Raw genomic sequence first — 7500 nt, 5'->3', positions numbered from 1 at the left:
TATATATATATATATATATATATATGTGTATATATATATATATATATATATATATATATATATATATATATATATATATATATATATATATATATATATATATATATATATATATATATATATATATATATATATATATATATATATATCTGTTAATATATATTATATATATATATATATATATATATATATATATATATATATATATATATACACACACATTATATATCTGTACATACTTATATACATTTCCTATGCTGGGCACTGCTTAGACCCGCGCAAGTGCACTCAAACTTGCTTACTGGTACTTATATATGTTTACTGCTGCTTATTTGTGCTTACACCTGCTTACTAGTGCCTTATTCATTATGACAGTGCCACTTTGACTGAATAACATTTAGTTAAATATCTCATGTGATACTCTTATGTCGGTTTTACTGCAAAATGACATTCATTCCACTTGGAAAATTATATGTGCTATTGCTGGGATCGAACTATGAATGCTTGTTCATTAGACAGATGCTCTAAACACTACACTATTGACATTTACATTGATTCTGCATGTTTTTCTCTATTTGACTGATTTTGATGTGTAAGCTACGCTCGGTGGAAGGCAACTACGCACAAACATGCTGCGTTTTGCTTACACCTTCGATATTGCAGCAATTCAAATGTGTAATAGAGACACGGGGAATGTAATTGTGAAAGTTCTAGGGACACGGCTTAACATTCCACTACGTGCCTGTCTGTTTACTACTTCGATTTTATTTCACTGTTCATGGACACTCTTGTATGCTTAGCATACAGTTCGGTATCCACGGACACTGAATTACTGACTTACTATTAGAGGCGGGCTCTACTAGTAAGCATAGTAGGTTGTGCAACTGTTGGGGCATGTTTACGCCGCCGTAGAGCACTTGTACATGCCCCCTGCAGTCTCACACGTTTCCTGTGCACGTCAAGGGTGCGGCGGCGCACCCTCATACATATTCATATGGCACTGCTGCACCATCTGTAGTGAGGATGCTCGGCGCAAGGCTAAAACCATCCTTGCGTCGAGCTTCTTGAATCCAGAGGAATGTTGACAGTAGGAAATACGAAAGTGTGTAAACAGAAACAAACTAGATCACAAATAGCATTTGGGATGAGGATTCTTTTGGGAATGCTGACAGTTTCTAACCATTTTAAAGAACAGATATTTTTCAGAGAAGAATTTTAGAAATTATTTTAAGACTTCTACAGCTTTGGTTGAAACCCTATTCAAACAATGCAGTGAAAAGTAACAGCAGACAGATATGCAAAGTAAGAACTGCAAAATGCAGCCCTTGCCACACCCCAGAGAAAACTGTGGAGCAACAAAATCTAATTAAAATTAACATGGGCATGCAGCATTCTGGGTTGATCAATTGGATGAAAAGATAGTTATGGAAAATTAGTATAACCTACAGCAGGTTAGTATTCTCTACAGCAATTATTCAGGGCATTTTAATAATAATGGAACATTTTATTTACATATTTGTTTGTTTTTGCTCCTCTCTCATGCCTGCTGACTATCTGTCCAACAGCTGTGACTCTGCCCAGTTGATTCTTAATTGGGTGAGAACAGATTACAGGGTGCTTATGCAACCTTCGGGGGATTTTTTTAGTATACACATAATATTTTCCCACTGCACATGCTTGTAGACACTGAATGTTTCAACATTCAAAGAACCTTAATGAGGGTAAGTTACTGACTTTTGCAAGTGAAGTAATTCAGAAGGAGGACCTGTCCTCTTTCCACTCAATAGCTTCTATGTAAGCAGCATCTCCTAGCATTTCATTTGGTGAATTCTTTCCTTTTGTGAACTAAAAAGTATAGATAAGAATTTGAATTTATTTGAAATAGAAGTTCTTTGTCTTGGACTAATAGCCAGAGACTTACAAATTAATTTAAAAAGCTACTCTATCTTCTTACCTTGACAACATCATGCAATCTGAAAAACAAGTGAAAGAAAAATTTGTTAAGTTCACCCAAAATGGCTGGGCTGTAAATCCTGGACTGAATTTAAACATAAATTCTTCAGAAAAAAAGGCATCACAAATTGTTTTGTGCATTATACTGTACTAATATTGACACACAGTTATAGCTCTATAAGGAAGAGCACAACACCTTTCTCTGTAGATCATAGCAGCAGAGTGCAATTAAAGACTAACTCAGAATTTCACTGTGTTTTTGATCTCAGTTACTATAAAACATCTCACTACCAGTACAATATTTCCCAAATGTATGGCATGAATACTTTCAGATTTAAGAAAGTTATATGCCAGATACAAATGTAGACTGTCAATCAAGTTGAGCAAACAAAAGTAAATAAAGTAACACTTATTGCTCTACATGAAAAATATCTGGCATATCTTTGGGGGAAGGTGGTATAATGACGAAAAAAATGTCTGGAATAATGTAACAAATTCTTCTGAATATGCTGATGTGTATTCTTTACCCATTTTTTACCAGGAAAAAAAATAGTAAGCCGAATGAATGAAAACAGTTTATATCGGTGAGCGTGGAAAGAGAAATGAACAAACTGCCAAGATAGCATATGAACAAAGTGAACATTTGGGAATAAATGCTACTTACAATGGCCTAGAGCACATGGCACCATATTATAAGGAGAACTGGCATATAAGACTGATACAAATGCCTGACGTTATGATAACTGTTTCAAATCATCTTAAAGTAACTAAGTCTGTAGATGGTTGTCTAAATCCAAGCATGTTGTACAAAACTTACTGTGCTGTATATAAACAGGTGTTGCTATATTTTTGCAACTTACTAATTGTCTTACAAAACAATATCCAATTAATGAGATCTTAGCTTAGAACATAAAACTATATCTAAAAAATACAATATTGCAAAATCATGGAAAATGCCTTTAAAGAGGAATGCTTTTATTAATGTCATGTTACCTTGTGTCTGAGCTCACTGTTTATAGAACTTGGAAAAGCAAAGCAAATTGCTGAAAAACTGGTTTCAAGTTACTGTACAGCTGTAACAAGTAGAATACATTTGCAGTAATTCTTCTAAAAAAAACACTTTGCTTACCTCTCCAAAGCTGTAATAGTCACAGACCTCCACTGTATAGTTTTTTTAAGCAGTAGCCAAACAGCTTATATTCCATGGTCAGTGGTTACACACTGTTATTATGTTATGCCTTCAAATGTGGCATTATGTTGTCAGCTTCTTAAGTACATTTGAAGATATTCTATGAATACATCACCTTTCTGTGTACACAGAAACACTGGTTAGAGTGTAAACTGATATTAATTTCCTGGTAAAAGTTCATATACTTTGTGGGAAACTTGCAAGTCTGGCATAATAGTTATTTGGTTTGTGGTTTGCTCTGGGAAGTTCACGTGTTGCTTTGGCATAACCATCGTGTATTAGTGTATAGGTATGCAATAATGTAATTCATTTTGGTAAAGTGAGTACTGAGTCAGTGATAGTGCAGATGGGAAAGTAAATATATAAAATGACATTTACAAGCCAGCTTGTCACAGTAAAGAGGAGAAATATACTCTTGCTTTGAAACCTCAAGAGTGAGTTATATGCATATGTCTATAGGTAGTAAAACAAATTTGGGATAGTACTGTATCTAATACCCAGTGAGGTAGACTCTTGAGCAGAGGAATAATCTGTATTATAGTAAAGTCGTGCCTCACATCTTGTCATGTTTAACATTATAATTTGTGTGTATCTATCTGGTCCTGTAAGTCAGTCATTATCCATTGGCAATAGGTTTCTAGGTTGTTGCATTTTATACATTTACATTTTCTTAGTTGTGGTAGTCACATACCTCAACTGTTCAGGTTTGTTAAGCAGTAGCAGTAAAAATTACCTTAAAGCAGAAAGTGATATTACTGTCTTGTAAATGGCTACTTCATAGATATTCCCCCAGATTCTATATAGCTTGCACAGCATGCAAGATCTGTGCAGGAGCTCAAGCAGGCAATATGTCTACCATGCGATCCAGGAATAGCCTGCAGGGGCGTGCACGAGCGCTCCTGCACAAATCCTGCACGGACTAAGCCCTTGTATGCAAATCACCCCATTTGCAGGTGAAATCTATGCAAATGAGGTGATTTTGCAATCCAGGAAGCTTGCAACCGTCTGTGCAGGACTAGTGCTATCTGCAGAAATGTACTCGGTTAGTAACCGAGTGCATTTCTGCAAAATCCAAAACGGAGCTGTGACAGCTCCAAATAAAGGTTGCATATCATGTAGTAAGCATGCCAATGGCCAAGTATAAGGCCATTGGGATTGCAAACAGTAAAAAAAGTACAGAAAACAACTTTTATTTTTTTAGCTGAACTCAGCTGTTTAAGCATAGGGCAGTGGCGCGCAAATGGGATTGGGGGGAAAAAATAACAAAATGAACCTAAATTAAGCATTCTAATTAAAATCAGTATTCTCCCATGCAAGTCAATGGCAGGCAGAAGACAACATGGCCAGGAAGCAGTGGTTGCTCAGAGGGAGGCTCAGTGTGAGACATGTAACTATGCATTAGCAGGCAATCATATGCAAATGAGGGGAAGGATAGCGAATCCCAGTTTTCTCCAGCATGCGAGTTAGGTCACAACCGTGTAAGAGTAGGAATAGCTTAATGCAAGCCTAGGAGTTGGGTGACATCATGGGGGGTGGGGGTTTCAGGCATACTGTAAGTGGATTGGAGCCTTGTGGCTCGGGTTTGTTCCTAGCTTAGCACAGCTAAACTAGGGGGTGTGTCTAAACCTGCCTAGCACTCTTTACAAAGCCTAAGCAGGTGTGTGCACTGCGCACCGGGTTTTACAGGAAGAAAAAAGAAGTTAAACCAGGAAATAGCAGCAGTGTGCACATTCGAGCTCTGTGTTTGCATGACGTGCACCCGGGCTTAAACAGGAAGAAAATGGGAAGGGAAAACAGCAGGAGGAAGGTAATCAAGGAAAACTAGCTTAGCTGGCAGGTTAAATGTATCAGACTCAGCCAATTACACAGGCAGCAGACCAACCCAGTGCAGAACACTACTATAAACTAGGCAAACACCTTCCCCTCTGGCTTTTCCCACACTCTACACCACCGGTGTATACAAGTAGGGAAATTTTAACAAACAAGCCTAGAAAATGAGAAGGGCTGCAGCAGGTGACACAAAACAACATGTACAAGAGGCTTAGGGTGGTGAGGATGTGAATGCTATCAATCAACCCACAGTGAGGAGACAGAGAAGAGTGTCCAGACCCAGGGTAACCTACCAGGGACTACATGAGCTGGAGATAGTGGAGCGCTATAGGGTGGACAGAGAACTCCTACAGCAAATTGTTGAGCTGTGCCGGCCACACATGACACACCAAACTGACCAAGGGGAACCCATCCCAGTGGATACCAAGGTATGTGTAGGCCTAGGAATACTAGCCACAGGTACCTCCCAAAGCTCAACTGGGGATATCATGGGGATCTCACAGGCATCAGCATCCAGAGTATTCCAACCATTCCTGGATGCCATGTCAGCACATGCCAGTGAGCACGTATATTTCCTCAAAACCTGTGAGGTGTTGGCCAGCAATATGCGTCTCTTCCACCAAATAGCAGAATACCTTGAGGTAGTGGGTGCTATAGACAGCACGCACATATGCATCAAAGCACCACCAGGTGATCAGGGTAGGGCCTACATCAACCGCAGGGGAATCACCTCCATCAACTGCCAGGTCATATGTGATGCCCAGGGCATTATAATGAATGCGTGTGCTGGCTGCCCTGGAAGCTATGATGATTCCCACATATGGCATCTGACACAGCTGTACCAGAGATTTGCCAATGGGGACATCCCCTGCAGTCACCTAGTGGGGGATGCTGGTTACACACTGGAGCCATGGCTGATGACACCCATCAGAAATTCACACATGCCTGAACAAGAATGCCAATATGAGGCACATGCACAGACCAGACTTAGAGCGTGTGTTTGGGATGCTCAGGTTATGGTTACGGTGTCTGGACACATCCAGTGGAGCCTTGCAGTACTCACCAGCTACATGTACCCAAATTGATATGGTATCTGCTATGCTACACAATATGATCCTGCGAAAACAGCTGCAGCAGGAACAGCATGAGGCAGGGCCACACAGCCCCCCACCAATGCCAAGGCCTGCACAGCCACAGAGTGACTCAGAGGAGGAACAACCTGAGACTGCCCCAGTAGGCAGATGGAGGCATGCCCACTATGCTGTGGTTGTGACAAAGAGACAATGCATAGCACATACACTGACACAGTAGGGACACAGGGAATGGCACCTCTCTCTGACTCGCACAAAAGGGATGTCAAACATGACACTACCTGTGCTCAACCGTGTACAGGGAGTGTTCTATGTGCATCCAACACAGGCACCCCTCCAGCACCATCTGCAAGTCTGGCACACCCTCAAGGTAAGTCAATCAACTTACCAATTGCCAAATGGAGTAGAATGTGTCATTACCTGTATCTATGGTATGGATGTGAGCATGCAAGGGAATTGGGTGGCTGAATTTTATGGCAGCAGAAAGTAGACACCCATAGTGGCACCATGACATCTCTAACACATACTGGCATCACCATAGTAGCCAGTACTACACAGGGTGACAAAACCCACTGCAGGAAATGTGCTGAACAACACGTGTGTCCATATGACTCACGCATGCTAGTCAATGTGGTTCACATACTCAACAACAGCCTCATCCAGCAGGACAGGTGTAGACAAACCCAAACAGAGCCTGTGCTATGGTCCCTGAATGATGGCTATGGTTAACCTCCCCCCAGGCCTACACAGACAGACTACAGCAGGTCAGGCAGTGGGATGTTAGTTCTGAAGGGTAGGAAGTCAGACACTAATATGTAGGGCAACCAAAGGTACGATCTGTAGTACAATGGTATGCCTCTAGACAGCATGATAGGTAAGAATACAGAATTAAATGGAGTACCTGACATACAAGTACAGTCATAGCAAATGTGTGCAAGTGTCAGGTGTGCCCCCCCATGCTACGTAGAAATGTAGTAACAGTCAGGTGTGCCCACCCAATCCTGTGTAGAAATGTAGAAATAGTCAGGTGATCCTCCCCATCCTATGCAGAAATGTAGGAAAAGTCAATGCCAAATGCTTGATGGATACCCTACAGAAACAGCATGCTACCTGTCGGTGTACAACACAAAGGTCAGCACTGCAGTACAAACCACCTAGACTCGAGCCACACATTAAATACAGATGGGCATACTGGGCATGTTCACACACTTAAACACATGAAGGCCATGTCTACAAATACCAGTGGACCAGACATATCTCGCAGTCGCATTTGTTAGTGCAGACACTCATCAGTATGCACCACTCATGCCTTGCACACACAGTGGATAGGAATACAGACATATATGTAAGGTCAATACACTATAATAAGCCAAAGGAAGACGTACATAGATGTGTGGAAGAGGGTGACTGTGACAAGGAGCCATCCAGGCCTGTCCC

The sequence above is a fragment of the Protopterus annectens genome, chromosome 2.part0 (genome assembly GCF_019279795.1).
Source record: "Protopterus annectens isolate FY-2018-M chromosome 2.part0, PAN1.0, whole genome shotgun sequence".
NCBI lineage: Eukaryota > Metazoa > Chordata > Ceratodontiformes > Protopteridae > Protopterus > Protopterus annectens.
The sequence above is the reverse complement of the archived record's forward strand: the minus strand, read 5'-3'. Positions refer to the sequence as shown.